This window comes from Hyperoodon ampullatus, assembly GCF_949752795.1.
Source record: "Hyperoodon ampullatus genome assembly, chromosome: 1".
Taxonomy (NCBI): Eukaryota; Metazoa; Chordata; class Mammalia; order Artiodactyla; family Ziphiidae; genus Hyperoodon; species Hyperoodon ampullatus.
The window spans coordinates 184,168,882-184,187,107 of NC_136914.1; positions in this window are offsets into that span (position 1 = coordinate 184,168,882).

Consider the following 18,226-nt stretch of genomic DNA (forward strand, 5'->3'; position numbering starts at 1 on the left):
TCCCCAGCAATTCATCTGATGTTCTTCTCACTAATGATTAGCTTGCCTTTCCTAGATTTTATAAGAATGGAACACTACACTGTGTATCATTTTTGGTCCGCCTTCTGTCATGCAGTGTAATTATTTTGAGATTCATCCATGTTGCATGTATGATACTTTTTTCCTTTTTACTGCTGAGTAGTCTTACTGTACGGATACACCACCATTTGTTTAATCCATCGACGTGTTGATGGACACGAGGATTGTTTTCAGGTTTTGCCTATTACAAATAAGGCTGTATGAACATTCATGTACCAAGTCTTTGTGTGGACATAGGCTTTCATTTCTTCTGGGCAAATACCTAGGAATGAAATGGCCGGATCATTTGGTAGGTGTATAGTTAACTTTTTAAAGAAACTGACAAACTGTTTTCCAAAGTGATTGAACCATTTCATTTCCCCTTTCCTGCAACATTTGAAAGTTCCAGTTTCTCCACAGCTTCACCAGCACTTGGTATGGGCACTCTTTTCATATGAGCCATTCTAACAGATGTGAAGTGGTATCTCATCATAATTTTAATTTGCACTTTTCAAATAACAAATGATAATGAGCATCTTTTCATGTGTTATCTGCTCTTTGGTTAAGTGTCTGTTCAAATATTTTACTTTTTCTTTTACTGAGTTGTTTGTTTTTTCATTATTAACTTTTGAGAGTCCATTATATACCAGATACAAGTCCACCAGATATCTGCTCTGCAATTATTTTCACCCAGTAATCGTTTGTCTTTTTATTCTTGTCACAGTGTCTTTCAAAGAACTGTTTGTAATATTTATGAAATCCAATTCATTATTTTTTTAAAATAAAATAGACTGCCCTTTTGGTGTCATAGCTAAGAAATATTTGCCTAACACAAGATCACAAAGATTTTCTCCTATGTTTTCATATAGAAGTTTTATTATTTTAGACTGTACACATAGATCTATGATCCATTTTGAATTAGTTTTTGCATATGGGTCAAAATTCTTTATTTTTGCATATAGAGATCCAATTATTCCAGCGCCAGTTGTTTAAAAGGCCCTCTTTCTCCACTAAATTGCCTCTGCACTTTTGTCAAAAATTTGTTGTCCCGCATGTGTGTCAGTCTATATCTGGACTCTATTCTGTTATACTCACGTAGTTTTCTATCTTTATGCCAATACCACACTGTTTTGATTACCATAACTTTATGTCTTAAAATTACTTTTGTTAGCCCTCTAACTTTGCTCTTCTTTTTCAATGGTATTTTGGCAATTCTAGCTTCTCTGTATTTCCATATGAATTATTATAACCAGCTTGTAAATTTCAATTAAGACAGCCTGCTGGGATTTTGACCAGGATTACATTGAATCTATAGATAAATTTTGGGAGAATTGACACCATAACAATACTGAATCTTCTGATCCACAAACAAGGTATAACGATCCACTTATTTAGTTCTATTTAAATTTCACTCAGCAATATATTTTTTAAAATTTTCAGTGTACAGACATTTCATATCTTTTGTCAGATTGGTCACTGAGTAGTAGTTAATATTTTTGATATTATAAATCCTGCTGGTTTTTTAATTTTTAACATTTTATTGTTCATTACTAGTATATAGAAGTACAATTGATTTTGATTTTTTACATTATCTTATCCTATAAATGTGTTTAACTGACTTATTAATACTAGTTGCTTCTTCTGTTGATTCCATCAAATTTTCTACAAAGGTAGTCATGTCATCTGCAAAGGAAAATCATTTTGCTTCTTCCTTTCCAATCTGGATGCACTGTCTAGAGCTTTCAATACAATGTTAAATAGAAGTTATGAGACTGGACATCCTTGTCTTTTTCCTGATCTCAGTAGGAAAGCATTCAGTTTTTCATTAATTGTTATGATATAAGTTGTAGGGTTTTTGTAGATGTTCTTTATTAGGTTGAAGAAGTCCCTTTCTATTCCTAGTTTGCTGAATGTTTATCAGCAATGGATGCTAGATTTTGTCAAAATGATATTAGGTTTTTCTTCTTTCTAGTTTATTAGTATGCTAATTTACACTGATAGATTTTCAAATGCTAAATCAATCCTAAATTCCTGGGGTAAACCTCATCATCCTTTTGTATACTGTTGATTTTGATTTTTTCTAAAATTTTGTTTAGAATCCTTCATCTTGTTTCATGAGGGATATTGGAATGTAGTTTTTTTTTTTTTTTTTTTTTCTTGTCATGTCTCTGTCTGAATTGGTATCAGGGTAACACTGGCCTCTAAGAATGAGTTAGGAAGTGTTCCCTCCTCTTTAATTTTCTGGAAGTGTTTGTATCATTCCTTCTTTGGTAAATTTCACTAAGGAAGCTATCTGAAATGGAGGATTTTTATGGGTAGGTTTTTCATGACGGATTCAACTTCTTTAATAGAGAGAGTAGTCTTCAGATTATCCATTTCTTCTTGAGTGAGGTTTGGCAGTTGGTGCACTATGATGCTCTATGAAAATTTGGATGTAGGGAAGAATGGATGAATGAAAAATGAAGGAACAAGCAGTTCACCTGTTGGAGAGACTGATTGCTGAATCATTCTAAGATAGAAAAAAGAAATTTCCTGGCTGCCAGTGTTCCTTGAACTAGAGAAGCTGGTGCCTACTATGGAGAAACCAAGGGGTCAGAGTTGGAAGTGTTAGAGGGGTCCCTCACCACAGGGCCCTATCCCATTCCTTAGGAACCCTGCACTCAGCAGCAGACAGGGCCTCAGGATGCCCCTTAGCTATTGGGAATACTCATCTGGTGCTCAGGTCACAACAACCAAAGCTCTCATGGGAATGGCAACCCTATTGGTTGTCATTGGTCTCTTTGAGAGTGTCAGGCCTCTCCACCCTTTACACAAACCCTCTCTCTCTGGGGAGTAAATCAGCTTCCCCAACCTTGCCATCTCCCTGCTAAATTTTCCTTTCAAGATAAAGCTTCTGGTGATGGGTAATACAGGTAGAGCTGCCCCCAATAAAACAACCAATCCTTTATTTGCCTCTGGTCCTAAAGGTACCCTGCTTTCCAGACATCAAGATGGAGTGGAGTGGACGGTATGAGTGAGGGGTGTGTGTGTGTCTGTGTGTCTGGGTGTGTTGGTATGTGCACCATATTGGTATGTGTTGGTTGGGATTGTGGGGGGCGGGTTTCTCTTCCAATTCAAGGAGTTGGCAAATAACCAACGACTTCAGCCTGTCTCTGGATGTGAAGTTCCTTGGTCCAAGGTTCTTGTAAAGGAGGGAAGTTTCCTGGCCAAGACTGCCTGAATACTGGCTCAAGTCTGTAATGCCGAGATGCACAATTGCCAAAATTATCATTGTTTAAAGAAACTACTTTGTAATGTGTTTCTGAAATGGTTACAACCAGCTTTTTATTATTAAAGAAACCAAAGCCAATGGGTTTCCTTTATAACATATATGGAGGAGGGAACATTTAAAAAACAGCTCCCCACTGAGATATCACCTCAAAATAAGCTCCATTCTGTGCCCCTACACACCTGGGGAAGAGCTGGAGGAATGGATACCAATGAGGTGGTGTCCATTTCTGTGCAGCTCTGCCCTGATGACTGCGTGGAGCAAATGGACTTCTGGGCTCTGACATTCTCTTTAAAAGAAGAAGCCACAGACCTGGAGCCAGGGTTTGAAATGGGAAACTCACGTAATCCTTGGAAGAGACTGGGATCTCCAGTTGGGCTTGCAGACACTTTCCTGTCTTGCAACATACAACCCTAGTTTGGCCAGAATTATTCTTTGAAAGTGTTTCTTCCCGTGGACAGAAAAAGAAGACAGTGTGTACGCTAAGGTTTCTCTCCATTTGTGTCACCAACAGTGGACATTGAATTCCAAATGCCCCGTCAGAGTTTGACATGTAATTAGTTTAACATAAGAATCAGGCCAACACCAAAAAATATACGTAAGTGAAGGCTTCAAAGCTGCAGAGTCTCTTGTGTAAATATTTCAAATGTTCTCTCTCCTTGTGCCTCCTCCCCATCTATAAATAAATAACATCACAAATGAAGGGATGAATTCAGTGGGGACTGACAATGGATGGGCTCTGAGGGGCCTCCTTCTCCCACAACTCAAATGCCCTCCTTCCCTCATTTCTATGTAAGTCAAGAGTCTTACTCATCAATGCATTTCCTGCCATGTCCAGCATAGAGCCTGACACACAGTAGGGGCTGAACACAGGTCAAACATATTATTTTTCTATTATACCTTTTGAGGCCAACAAAACACAGAAAATAACCTCAGATGAGCTGGATTCACTGCATTCATGATAGGTACTAAATATGCTAAAGGAACTCTCTTATCCCCCCACCACAAGCATTTGTTTGGGTAACAGAATTTATCTCTCTAGCACCAATTTCAACACTTTTATTCTGGTCTTCTTTCTATGCAATAGCTTCTTCTTCTGTCAAGTGGAAACCTCCCCTTTCCCCTGTGAAATGTGGAGAGAAGTGCTGAAAATGTGACTGTGCTGACATGTGGCCATGTTAGATTTATTCAGGATGAGCATTACAGAGAGAAGGGTCTGAAGGAGCATCTTCTGGTCCCTTCCATTCCATCTCAAATGTCTTCCTGGAGATGCACTCTACCTCCTCCTGGCTCCCACAGTTTAATCCTTCTCTCTTCTTCTTTCCTTCATTTCTTCTATCCTTTCTTCCTTCCTTCTTCCCTTCCTTTCATAGTCCACTTGCTACCCAGCAGGTTTACCATCCTAATACCTAGCTCTGTAATGCCAGTCTCTTGCATGAATCCCTTAACAGAGTCTCCCTCTCCCCTCACCCAATTACATGACATTGAAACTTTTCAGTTGGGCATTGGAGTCCTTCCACTATGTGGTTTCAACTCATCGCCATTTAGAAGAGGGTGGGGTTGGGAGGTTGAGGTTTTTTCCATGTCAGAGCATGTAAGGAAGCCATATATAAAGTGGGGGGTTTTAAGGCCTGTTGAAGAAAGGATTCAGAAGAGAGTTAGGTGGCAAACCACACCATTTCAAGGTCTCCCTGTTCTCCTACTCCTTCCTTACCCTTCCTGGGCTCCTGCAATCCTAGCTCTCCTCATTCCTGACTGTCTCCAGCCCTTCAAGTCTTGGCCTGTCTGCATCACTGCCCATGAGACTTTCTCCCCATTTCCTAGATTAAACCTTCCTTCATTCACCCCTGATGGACATCCCACCAGCATTCAAGGTGCACATTGCCTCCTTCATGCAGCCTTTCCTGACCCTCTCCAAAAGGTTCAGATTTCTTCCCCTGAACCACAGTAGCATTCTCCAGTCTTTTCTGTTCCAATTCAAGCAAACACAGTGGTGACCCATGCTGTGGGATGCAGGAGTGGGCTCTCATGCAGGAGAGGGATGAGATGTGGGGCACAGACCCGGAGGGCCAGGTGGTGTGGGATCAGAGGAAGGTGATATTCACAGCTCTAACCACTGCATCATTTGCCCTCCCACCTACTGTGATTTTGGAAGGGGTTGATTGGGACTGATCAGTGAATTCACATGGACGTGGAATTAATGCAGTATATTTCATAGTAGCCAAAACTATTCTATTTTATTTTTAAGAATTATATGGATTGCTTTTGCAGAACTCCTGACTAATGCCAAGGGCATCGGATCTGACCGTAGAGACCATGGAGAAGCAGAATCTCAGGGCAGCTCTGAGCCAGCCTGTCTGGGCTGGGGTTCAAGCTCTCCCAGGATTAGCTGATGATCTGGGCAAGCGCTTACCCTTCCTGTGCCTCAGTAAGATCACTATAACAGGTATCCCACAGATTTGTTGTGAGGATTAAGTAAGTGATTATGTAGATGTTCACGGTAATAGCTGCCGCAGAGGAGACACTTTCCAAATATTGAAAAGAGACCTAATACACTCTCTGTATTAGATCAGATCCAAAGCCATTGGCATCCAGCACAGCCATGCTGACCCCTTCAAAGCCTAATCTGAGCACTTTCCTCACGTTCTGTGAAACTCGATCAAACACAGGCGAAGCCACGTTGAGCAATAGGGCTGCTGCAAAATAGACTGTGGTGCGGACCAAGTTCACAAAAGCAATTGCTAGGGGAGTCTGTTTTCTTAACTTCTAAATAATGGCTCTGCATTGCCTGGGGGAATGTTATTTACATTCACAAATTTACGGTTTGTGAAAGAATTTCCCTAATAGAATTTGAAAAGTCAGCAAGTTTTTAGCTTTGTGCCCAGTTTTTTAAGTTTTAAAACTTCCTTCAACTTCATAGAAAGCTAACTCTTGTATCCAAATATTGCAAATAACTCGGTGAGGTAAATAACTTTCTGATCGTTAGATTTTTTTTTTTTTTTAAATTTTTTTGGGGGGGTATGCGGGCCTCTCACTGACGTGGCCTCACCCGCTGCGGAGCACAGGCTCCGGACGCACAGGCTCAGCGGCCATGGCTCACGGGCCCAGCCGCTCCGCGGCATATGGGATCTTCCCGGACTGGGGCACGAACCCGTGTCTCCTGCATCGGCAGGCGGACTCTCAACCACTGCGCCACCAGGGAAGCCCTGATCGTTAGATCTTTAAAATCTAGCTCTGCATTTGGGAGAATCACATGAAATCTCTGTCTTGATGTTGTCAACTCAAGTGTGGAAAACGGAATTCATCTCATGATTTTTATGAATCCTAAAACACACTGAAAAAGTAAACGCTATACTTGTTTTAAGATAAAAGGCTGAAAAAAATCATAGTAGACACTGTTTTGGGGGTGGGTGGATATTTACTACATGCTATGCACCTTATATATGCTCATGAGATTTGGGACTTTCAAGAGCAGAAACCTTGAAGAAACAGAAATTTAGGCAGAAAGCCAGGTAGAAAACCTGAGGGGTGTTAAAAATGGGCTGAAGGAAAAGATACAATACAAGGATAAAGATGAAAAGTATCAAGTAGAGAACATTGAGATAAAAATTGAGAAAGTCTCTTAGATTTGTTACGCATGACTTTGGCAACATTATACTGGCCTAAGGTAAATTGGCCTAAAGTAAATTGGCCCACATTCTGGTTGGAAAACAAGACTATTTGGTCAAACAACATCTGGGTCATTTTGGACACATGTTGGTGATAAGTTTTGTGAATCTTGATTTTCAGAAACTTTTTCTAATGTCTTTACATGTGATTCGATTTAAGCTTTTTAGTTCTGCCCTGTAGAACTTGAAGTAGTGAAAAGACAGAGCAAATAATGTCCAACAATAGATTACCTGGGATAATTTCTCAGACAAGTAATAGTAAGTTACATGATTGAGTTTTCATAGAAAAGGTATGTAAAGACATACTCCAAGGTGGGGCTGAGCGGTTGTCCCAGGGTGGGTGGGACTGGGGGGGTGAGGAGGTTGTCGGTGGTGGTGTAATTTTGCTCCTCTCTGCATTTTCTAATTTTTTTAGTGACCTTGATTTCCTTTTATAATAGAAAAAAGACTAAACGTAAGAGAAAAAGATATGGAACATTCAGAGAGATTTAAAGAATATTTTCTTTAAAGAATATTTTCAATTCATTTGAAGTCAATGTTATATGGCTTCGAGGAGGAAATTCCAGAATTCAGGGCCAGGGAATTGAGATGGAAGGACTAGTAAAGGAGCAACAGACGGTGGATGGAATTTGAAAAAGAGATCAGGGCCTCTGATATGCTCCTTTCTCCCTCCTCTCCTTCCTCCTCTGTCATTTGGTGAAAATCATTGTCATTGCTGAATATCCAAAGATTTGGATTCATGTTATAGGATTTATGCACACACCTTTCCACCATTCAAACCTGAGTGCTCCCAGAGGGACACTCTTCCTCCTCTCTGGGTGCCTGTACAGCGAAAAGATGAAGGAAGGAAACTTCACAACTTTTGTATTACTTTGTGATTATCATCAAGTTTTTCCAGAAACAGCAGGCAGCTAGTAGTTCCATAAGAACCATTCACAGGGAAGTACACTAACAAGATCTGAGGCTACACAAATCTCACCAAATAAAGAGAGAGCTGTAAGAATCAGTTGCTGTGTGTATATTTGGTATGTAACACATGGCCCAGAGTCTTCATGGCGAAGCTGCTATGCATGATGTATAAACAAAGACGTCACACTCTCAATGTGTTTCTCGCTGCATCATATTTTTTCCACTCAGCTGAAATGTGGTAATTAGTCACTGATTTTGATTTGGATTACTGCAGTTTCTCTTCAAGACTTAGACTTAAGCTCTAAAGACAAATGAAGACATTCCTTCTGTTGAATGTGTTCAAGAGTAGCAGCTTCTCGATTAAATTCATTTAGTGTTTAACTCTACAAGACTCTGAACTCTTCATTGGGGCCAGGCCATAATAACTGAATTACCAAAGTGAAAACCATAGTTGAATGCAAAATGTGTATGAACTTGTAGCTCAGATGGATTTGGAAATGCTGGTATTTTCCTCTTTCTCAACTTTCCTAGCCTTTTGGATAAAGCACTTGTGCCCTCCATCTGTTCCTCATTAGAACACTGTCTCTCATTTAGGGAGGAGTTCTTAGTGCCTTAGACAGAACTAAGAAATACTCTTTTTTCTTTCACACCATCAGTGTACCTTGCCAGAGCTGTTCAGGGAAGGCAAAGAGGGTCAAGCTCTCTGAAAAACTGATAAAATCCACTTTATGGGGTCAGGGGGAAGATAGAGCATGTGGAGTTTGACAAGACACTCACTCAAATGACTAAGTCAGATGGGCTCTTGGAAATAGAACCAACTGCACTCCAAGCATCAATTGCTTGCCATAGCATGTGCGTCATCAGAGACAAATTGCTCTGAGAAAGAATTTTGAAGCACAGAGGCTAGTGTGAACTTGGAAAGGAAAAACCTGCTTCTCCCATCTTACTGGAATCATGGTTGTGGTCTCAGGCAAGCAGCAGTGATGCCATTTAACAGGTTTGTAACAGCAGTTCTGAAACTGGACTGCATCAGATCCATCAGGCAGACTTGCATTTCCTGAGATTCATAAAAGTCCCCCTAGTCTGTGCCACTGGATATCTGTGCACCAGAATGGGTCATAGAGATTCGGTCTTACCACTTGGAGCTATGCAAGTGAGGTCAAGGTCACTGGACCTCAACTGGAACACAAAAACATAGTGAGAAAAAGGATATATTAGTGTGTCAGGCTGCCATAATAAAATAGCACAGTCTTAGTTTAAACAACAGAAGTTTAGTTCTCACATTTCTAGAAGCTCAAGGTCCAAGATCAAGGTGCCAGCAGGGTTGGTTTATTCTGAGGCCTCTCTCCTTGGCTTGCAAGGGCTATCTTCTCACTGTGTATTTACGTGGTTGTCTCTCTGTGTGCACACGTGTCTGGTCTCTCTCTGTATTCTAATCTCCTCTTGTTATAGGGACACCAGTCATATTGTATTAGAGCCCACCTTAACTATTATTTTAACTTAGTTATCTCTTTAAAGACCTTATTTCCAAAGACAGTCATATTTTGGGGTACTGGGGCTTATGACTTCAACTTATGAATTTGGGGGAGATGCAGTCCATCCCATAACAAAGAGTAAAGAGGAATTTGGCACCACTTGCTCTTCCTTGATGGGGAAAGGGCTAGGATTCCCAACTTCATGTCCCAGTGCTAGGTATCGTATTTGAATATAATACTAGAAAGCCATTGAGATTAATAAGGCAACCAATTCAAACATCTCTAATCTTCACTTACTTAGTAATTGCTATATTCTTTGTTTCTGTCTTCATATCTCAGTGTAGTGGCTGGGATTTCCAGAAAAATGGTAAATAATAATGGATACCCTCTCCTTGCATCTGATTTTTAAAAGTAATGTCTCAAGAATTTCACCATTGTGATTAATGACCTCTGCTGAATCTCATTAGATATTTTTTGTCATTCTCATTGCTGATTTACCTACAGTTTTCATAAGAATATATGTTGAAATTTATCCAATGATAAATTTTTCATTTTTTAAAATGAACTTGTATCATTTCCTCTTTGGCCAATTTAAGTAGCCTCCTAATAGATGTATTTTTAACCTATCAGAAATACATTCCTGAGGAAAACTTAGACATGGTCTTTCAATATGCTGCTGAATTCTATTTGCTAGTCTTTGATTTAGAATTTTTATCTTGCTATCCATAATGAAGCTCAGCCTAGAGTTTTCTTCTTTGGTTTAGTATCTTCAGATTTAGATACCACTGTTATGCTAACATGAAAAATGATTTGGGAAAAATTTCACATTTCTATATTCTATGGAACAGTTCACCTAATGTGAAGATTATCTGAATGTTGCAAGCTTTAAAAAAAAAATCAGTATTATCACCACAGAAACATTCTGCCATGTTCCTGTCACCTTTATCTTTATGACTATGACTTTATTCAAGCTTTACGTTCCTTTAGTTAATCTTGGTTATTTCTCTTTCCCTGGGAAATAATGACTTTCATAGATTTTTTAAAGCATATTAACGTGATTTTGTTCTTAATGGTGTCTTATAAAATTTGAAGTCCACACCTGTGGTTAGGCACTGTTTCTCATTCTTAGTTTTTCATATTTATACTCTCTGTTTTTTTCCCTTCATTTTTACTTGCCAAGTAGATCCATATAATTGTGGTTGATTTTTTTTCCCCTAAAGTGTCAGCTCTTGCATCTATCTAAGTACTTATAAAGTTCTTATATGGGAGGGATGGTGAAAGAATTGTCAACATCAGTCAGGAGAGAAAGAAACAATGGGGCCATTTCTTCATGGCCAAGGCTGTGAATTCAACTTTGGAGGCTTCCTGGGGTGACGACATTGACCATCTCCATAAATAATTCTGGCACTGTTGTTTATGTCTCACACAACCCTAAATGTCAAAGAATCTGTTACTCTAAATATGGGACACATTAGGATAAAGTCATAAATTGGTGCTAATACCATGCTGATTCTAGACAATTAAGGACTTTTTTTTAATTGTCCTCATCTGATGAAAATAAGAAGAGGAAATGGAAAACAATCCCCTCCACACTGAATGTGTCAGCATGACTCAAAGGAGAGAAAGAGGGAAAAAAATCATTGAGGTCAACCTTTGGGGATTTTGTTTTCAATTCTTGATGAAAAGAAAAGGCAAAAAAAAAAAAAAACACTGAAGAAGAGTATTATAATAATAGCTGTGATATTGAGTGATTATCATCTAGTGTGTGAGTCAGACTTCCATAATGGGGAAAGACTTGAAAATGAAAATACCCTGCTTTTATTGAGAAAACACTCTGACCTAGATGTCCTGTCAATTCAGTTGCCCTGGAACTCATCTGCAATGTATTACCTCCTGGAGAATGCTATCAAGTGTCCCTCTGTGCCAGGTACTCTTTTGGAAGCTGAGGGTGTCAAGAAGCACAAACACAAGCTTGAAACATTGACTTCTCTTCACTGTGCTTCATCAACTTTGGGGGCAAATCACTTCCTCACTGTGTGTCACCATTTCCAATATATGTTGTCTGGACTCAGTGTCCTCAATCCATGTCTCTGTGTCAGCACTTGCCTTGCTCCTGCTCCTGGACCATTTGCCTAGTGTCTCATCTCAGCTGTTTTGTACTGTGCTCTTGACTTATCAGTCAAGTCTGCTGATCACCAAGCTAAAAGGGGACTCTTGGTCACATAATCTTGATTCTCCTCCATTTCTGTCATGTACTGGTACATGAAAATCTCTCCAAACTTCAGTTTGCTTACCTCTCTTCGGAAGTTTGGAATATATTTTACATGGTTTTATGGTGCAGTAATGTTTTAGAATGGCATACAGCCATGGCAAAATGAGTGGCTCCCTTCAACTGATGGAGTCCTGCCAGATAAGGCTCAGGATGAAATGCCCACCCAATAATGGAGCTTTCGTAAGAGCTCACTCCATTTCATGCAGACAGTATGGTTTATGGACTCAGGGGAATAGAGAATTGAGACTCATATTGATGAGGATTCTGATCATGGGAGTGTAGTTAACAATGTCTAGTGACATAGATCAGTGACTTATTTTCCAATTTGACCCGATTTAATTTATACTAGTGAAAATGTGAATGTGTTCTTTGACATGTGAAGTATCAATGACACTGCTGGGACTACGGCTCATCTTCATATTTGTGGGTTTGGCACTTGGAGCAAGTAGACATCTATGAATGGAATAAACTGCTTACTTCAATCTGTGATACCTCTGAAGCATTTTGTCTTTAATCTCACAAATCTGGAAAAATGAGGGGACCATCTGTAAAATGAGATGGACCACACCTAACGCACAGAGCTATTGAGAAGATCAGTTGAGGAAAATGATCATGATGGTATATCCTAAATTGTTTTTAAATTGCTGAGAACATATGAGGAACATTTGTTACCTCATTTGCAGCAAAACATCCCAACTAGATGAGCGCTCCTAACCCCAAACTGATACGGACATTGAGACAACTCTTTCTGCTGTATCTGGGCTATAGATCTTTGAATTTCAGACCTAAGTGGAATTCCATCTCTCACATTTTTTTAATGAAATAAAAATAAATACAATTACTGAACAGAAGCCAAAGATCACAGGAGGTTAGAAGTGGGGAGAGGATATGGTCAATACTGTTTGTTTGCATTCTGGCACTGTTTTCTTGGTGAATATTTCATTAATGGGAGGGCTACAAGGGGGCAGGGATGGCCCTTTCTTCCTCCTGATGGATGTCTGCTGCTGATTAAATCTGAGCTGGGGTAGCCTTGTGGTGCCTGGGAAATTTGAGACCCTAATGAGGCCATAGTCCAGTAAAATGTGAGAGATTGAAACCACTAGATATTAAAATCCTCCTGAGTTGGAGCTTTTTCTAAAGATTAGGCATTTGCTCTTGAAATCATGTTCAGGAACATATTAAGATGCACTTATCTTTCCATATTCTGTCCCTGCATTCATCCTCCAAAGACCTTGAAACCCATTTTTTTCCTCTTTCACCCAAGTAAAAGTAAACATACAAATAAGTACTTATTCTTATGGAAGGTCTATTCTTTAAGTAAAAATTTGACTTACAATTAATACTCTGGTTTGTGATTAAATCTGTTATTGAATCCTCATAATGGAGCTAGAGATAATTGGTAAATACAATATCAATATAATTGCATTTTCTGCAGAATAATCATGGCTGCTAAAATGGAAAGGAGCAAGATATCTGAGCAACACAGAAAACAAGTAATTATCCAAAGCCCATTTCAATAAATGCCAGTTTCTTAAAGAAACTGTCTGGTTAGACTACAAGTAATTTCTGCTGGTGCAAATTCCCATTCACTCTTATTAAGCCGTATTATGTACTCAGCATAAACAGTCTTAGTTTCTCCTTCCACAGGTCTCTGTCAGTGTCTGTATCCAGTTGCAGCCAGATATAGTAAGTGCCTCAGATCACAGAGAATCTCAAAATAAGTCTAACAAATCAGGTCCATGATTCTCTAATGCAAGCACACTTGTATTTCACTTACACCATGGCTCTGAGATATTTCTGAACTCTTTTTTATGCTCATAATTTCTCTTCAGAGGAGAGGATGGTGTTGCTCAAAAAGAAACACAGAGTCATTTCAGCTAATAACTTTCCTCAACAGAATTGTAAACATCAAGCTGTTGCTATCTTGCAAATTACCATTCCTCACTGCAAACGCAGACACTAACCAGTGGACAAGTGATAGATCTTGACTTGCTGTTTCCAATGAGACCAGGGTGGTCTTTCAATCTCAAAAGAAGCATAGCCACTGCCTTCTGTTTGTCTATACCTCACTTAGATTTACCTTTGGGAATATGTGTATGTGAAGGAGTCCTTCAAATGCATCTACTGTTTATATTAGTGTGTGGGCTATAGGAAAGATTGTTAAACCTCCCAGGTCATCTTGTCCAGTGTGTCCAAATAGATGCAATAGAGTGAGAAAGATACTTTTTATTGATCGCACTACTAAATCTTTTTCTTTTCTGCTTCACCAAGTGAATAGTTTCAGGCCAATTGTTGACTTAAATTGGTGTTGGGCAGGTGTGTCCAATGTCCTAGGCATATTTGTCCACTTTAGCACTCTCCACAGTCACAGAAAGATGATGAGCCAAAGCCACCAGGAGTCCAGGATTTCCATGATGGGTTAGATTGATATTTATGGGACGTACATCTAATTCTGGACTGGGTCCTGGGTCTCTCCATCCTTCTCTATGGGCTTTATTCACAAAGGGAAATGATTACATAGAAATACTTAGGAAACCAACTTCTAAAGTGGTCCAAAATCGCCCTGCTTTTTAAAAATTAAAACATCTTAGAGCCAACAGAAAGTTTAAATAATGCATATTGGGCTTCTGTGCAAGGAAGAATGAATGAGTAAAAGATTTTACGAAGGAGAATGCTTAGCTGGTCACTTGGTAGTACATACATTTTGAATTGGGTTCCCTCAAGCAACACATTCAGGTTAGACACCCTTCTCTTAATTAATAACAGAATGGCTCTCTTTGAGAAATGAGGTAGCTATGTCACCAAATAACCACAATTGAGCGGCTGCATTTTCAGATGCCTTGTGTAACATTCCTACCTAAGACATAGAGGCCAGATGGTTGCCTGTGAGTAATTACGGGAGTAGTTGATGGAAGTAGAGAGTTTGGGGGCAGAAAGAACATTTAGAGCAGAGGTTATGAACTAGTTATATTTGGCCCAACACAGTGCCCGGTGTTTAAAGAAATGTGGCTTTGCAACTAATTACTAATACTTGAACAAGAAACTTCACATAAAAATCCAAATTTCTGCCATCTCTTGGAAGAACCCCTTGCTTTCACTCTGGTGTAGCACCAGTCAGAGACAGACTGTCCCCCTTAAATAGGCTGCATCCACCATCCTTCTACCTGTAGGCATTGAAGACTTAAATTGCACTTCTATGGATCTTTACAACCTACCCTGTTACACAATCTGGTACAGTCATGCTCACGTTGAGCATGTGCAATGAATGAAAGAAGCCTCCAAGAAGAGTATCAGAAACTTGAAAAGATATGTTCTCAGTATGAAACCTCCCATGAGTATGAGAGTCCCCCTGAATTCTAATCCCATGTGTTTTGTATTAAATGATCGGCTCAGATAAATACATGTCCCTCAAACTCTGAACCACCCCGAGGCAGGCACCATTTACTGTACCCCACGCAGAATGATGAGTAAGTATCCAATCTAATGACCGTGTGTTTGTCAATGATGTCTTTAAAAATTCATAACACTGATCTTTCTTAACTCTTAGTTTTAACTTTTAAAAGAAACACATAGAAATTCATTCAATCCTAATGTCTGGAAAAGTCATAACAAGCTGAGAGTTGGTTTGGAATTATTTAAGCTATTCCCAGACCTCCCCGGAGAAAGGACTAAGCCTCAAAACTCTAAAGGAGTTTGGAAACTGTGGTGATTCAAAATGTCACTTTGTCAATAATCCATTGTATTTAGGGAATAAAAAAGCTAAGTCTGGTTAACTCTTAAAAATTATACCAGCACCAAAAACGAATCTGTTTTCTCAGATAGTAATCTCACATTATTAACTAACTTAAAGGTTTTCAGCTGAAGTTGTAATTATTAAATGTTATGCAATTAAGTTCTGGAAAAGATTTACCTTAACTTATTATACTTAAAAAAAAAGTCTTTGTCAGAGTGTGAAAGGAAGAAGAAATGGACTCTGATTGGTTCAAGATGGTGGAGTAGAAGGATGTGCGCTCATGCCCGCTTGTGAGAACACCAGAATCACAATTAACTGCTGAACAGTCATCGACAGGAAGACACTGGAACTAACCAGAAAAGATACACCACATCCAAAGACAAAGGAGAAGCTGCAATGAGATGGTAGGAGGGGCGTAATCACAATAAAATCGAATCCCATAACCACTGGGTGGGTGACTCACAAACTGGAGAACATTATACCACTGAAGTCCACCCAGTGGAGTGAAGGTTCTGAGCCACACGTCAGGCTTCCCAACCTGGGAGTCTGGCAATGGGAGGAGGAATTCCCAGAGAATCAGGCTTTGAAGCCTAGTGGGATTTGACTGCAGAACTTTGATAGGACTGGGGGAAACAAAGACTCCACTCTTGGAGGGCACAGAAAAAGTAGTGTGCTCATCAGGACACAGGGGGAAGGAGCAGTGACCCCATAGGAGACTGAACCAGACCTATCTGCTACTATTAGAGGGTCTCCTGCAGAGGCAGGGTTGGCTGTGGCTGGCCATGGGGACAAGGACACTGGCAGCAGAAGTTCTGGGAGGTACTCCTTGGCTTGAGCCCTCCCAGAGTCCACCATTAGCCCCACCAAAGAGCCTGTAGCCTCCAGTGCTGGGCCACCTCAGGCCAAACAACCAACAGGGAGGGAACTCAGCTCCACCCATCAGCAGACAAGCGGATTAAAGTTTTACTGAGCTCTGCCTACCAGAGCAACACCCAGCTCTACTCACCACCAGTCCCTTCCATCAGGAAGCTTGCACAAGCCACTTAGATAGCCTCATCCACCAGAGGGCAGACAGCAGAAGCAAGAAGAACTACAATCCTGCAGCCTGTGGAACGAAAACCACATTCACAGAAAGATAGCAAAATGAAAAGGCAGAGAACTATGTACCAGATGAAGGAACAAGATAAAACCACAGAAAAGCAACTAAATGAACTGGAGATAGGGAATCTTCCAGAAAAAGAATTCAGAATAATGATAGTGAAGATGATCTAGGACCTTGGAAAAAGAATGGAGGCAAAGGTCGAGAAGATGCAAGAAATGTTTAACAAAGACCTAGAAGAATTAAAGAACAAACACCTAGAAGAACTAAAGAACAAACAAACAGAGATGAACAATATAATAACTGAAATGAAAAATATACTAGAAGGAATCGATAGCAGAATAACTGAGGCAAAAGAAAGGATAAGTAACCTGGAAGACAGAATGGTGGAATTCACTGCCACAGAAGAGAATAAAGAAAAAATGAAAAGAACTGAAGACAACCTAAGAGACCTCTGGGACAACATTAAACACAACAACATTCTCATTATAGGGGTCCCAGAAGGAGAAGAGAAAGGACCCAAAAAAATATTTGAAGAGATTATAGTCGAAAATTTCCCTAACACGGGAAAGGAAATAGCCACCCAAGTCCAGGAAGTGCAGAGAGTCCCAGGCAGAATTAACCCAAGGAGAAACATGCTGAGACACATAATAATCAAATTGGCAAAAATAAAGACAAAGAAAAATTATTGAAAGCAACAAGGGAAAAATGACAAATAACATACAAGGGAACTCCCATAAGGTTAACAGATGATTTCTCAGCAGAAACTCTATAAGCCAGAAGGGAGTGGCATGATATATTTAAAGTGATGAAAGGGGAGAACCTACAACCAAGATTACTCTACCCGGCAAGGATCTCATTCAGATTTGATGGAGAAATCAAAAGCTTTACAGACAAGCAAAAGCTAAGAGAATTCAGCACCACCAAACCCGCTCTACAACAAATGCTAAAGGAACTTCTCTAAGTGGGAAACACAAGAGAAGAAAAGGACCTACAAAAACAAACCCAAAACAATTAAGAAAATGGTAATAGGAACATACATGTCAATAATTACCTTAAATGTGAATGGATTAAATGACCAAGCAAAAGACAGAGGCTCACTGAATGGATACAAAAATTAGACCCATATATATGCTGTCTACAAGAGACCAACTTCAGACCTAGGGACACATACAGACTGAAAGTGAGGGGATGGAAAAAGATATTCCATGCAAATGGAAATCAAAAGAAAGCTGGAGCAGCAACACTCATATTAGATAAAATAGACTTTAAAATAAAGAATGTTACAAGAGACAAGGAAGGACACCACATAATGACCAAGGGATCAATCCAAGAAGAAGATATAACAATTATAAATATATGCACCCAACATAGGAGCCCCTTAATACATAAGGCAAATGCTCACAGCTATAAAAGAGGAAATCGACAGTAACACAATAACAGTGAGGGACTTTCTCACCTACACCAATGAACAGATCATCCAGACAGTAAATTAATAAGGAAACACAAGCTTTAAATGACACAATAGATGAGATAGATTTAATTGATATTTATAGGACATTCCACCCAAAAACAGCAGATTACACTTTCTTCTCAAGAGCACAAGGAACAGTCTCCAGGATAGATCACATCTGGGTTACAAATCAAACCTTGGTAAATTTAAGAAAATTGAAATCATATCAAGTGTCTTTTCCAACCACAACATTATGAGATTAGAAATCAATTACAGAGAAAAAAATGTAAAA